This window comes from Trachymyrmex septentrionalis, unplaced genomic scaffold (assembly GCF_001594115.1).
Source record: "Trachymyrmex septentrionalis isolate Tsep2-gDNA-1 unplaced genomic scaffold, Tsep1.0 scaffold22, whole genome shotgun sequence".
Classification (NCBI taxonomy): domain Eukaryota; kingdom Metazoa; phylum Arthropoda; class Insecta; order Hymenoptera; family Formicidae; genus Trachymyrmex; species Trachymyrmex septentrionalis.
The window spans coordinates 3,166,988-3,168,569 of record NW_017305375.1 but is presented as its reverse complement, the minus strand read 5'-3'; positions in this window follow the sequence as shown (position 1 = coordinate 3,168,569).

Below are 1,582 nucleotides of genomic sequence, written 5' to 3'. Positions count from 1 at the left end.
TGTCTAATATATCCTTAAGAAAGAAAGCCATTTGATACTTGATTAATATCACGAATCGACATTCTTGGATCGTTTAAATTTTACTTTCATCTTTATATTATTCATAAAAAAAGGCATGATAATATTAAATAATTGATGATATTTACTATATTGATTAATATTTTATTTTTATTAAATTCTAAAATCCACAACAAATTTTTCAATTTTATAATTAATATTTTATTAAATAATAGCTATTTTCCTTTCTATCATTAAAGAAGGTTATTATCAAAATTTTACTGTCTTAATAATGTCAAGTAAATTTTCAAATTTATTTATTTTACTATAACTTATGTCGCGAAAATATGAAATATTGAAATTTGAATTATATTTTATTTTTTTAATAACGTTTCTAACTTAAAATTAGTTTTTGTTGAAGTTAATAATTTAAACAGATACATCAAAGTACATAAAGATATTTTGCTCACTTTTCTTCACTCAAACTTTTATTTACAAAATTAATTATAAAAACTACATATGAAGCATTATGTGTTTGATGAAACGCATAGAATACTAAAAAAAAGAAAAAGAATTAATGAACGAAGGAATCATATTAGAAGAAACAAAACACAAACAATGGTTGATATACTGAAAAAAATGCATGTAATTTTACATGAAAATTACATGTTTATAACTGGAAAATTACTTAAATTACATAAATATAATTAAAAATATATTATATTAGAAATTGTAAATTTTTAATCATATTTAGATAATTTTTTGGTAGATTTTACAAATCTTCGTCTACAATTTTCTTACAATTTTTACTGAGATAATACAAAACCTTAATAAAGAAATTTATTTTAATGAATACTTATTATTAGAAATAATGCATATTAAAAATCAAAATTACGGTTTAAAGTTACAAAGTAATCATACATTCTGTAATAAAGTTGATAAACTTTGAAATTATAATATGTAGAAGAGAACGTGATATTATGTTCAGTGTAGGTATAACAGTCCCTTTTAATATATCCATTATTATATGATAAATTCTAAATTCTAATGATTACTTATGGATAGAGCTGCCATCTGTAAAATCACTAACCATGGACATTGAGTTCTAAAAATCCCTGGATTTTATAACTAAATATAAACTAATAAAACCCGGAAATATTTTTTTATGTTGATATCAATTTTCTCAAATTTTCATAAATTTTGCCTATTTAATACAATATTTAATATTTTTATATTGTATTAAAACTTTTTACTGAACGCTAAATTAACAGAAATAAATATTATCCGTCTCTATAACAAAAATAAGTCATCTTAATTAAAATAAGGAAAATCTTTAAAATTATAATGTTAACTAAATTATAAGATCTAGTTATTTTCGTTTTCAGTCTTGTGTTTTTCAACCTTTTCTATTGCTTTTAAAATATCTTTCTTGCTGAACAGAAATTTATAGATATTTATATAAATCGACACAACTTATATCTTTAAAATTATATCTTATTTTAATCAGTGAGGAGACAGTAGATTCCAACGAATTTCTTTCTTTCGTCCATTGTTGTATAATTAGTGAAAACATCCTTTTCACGTA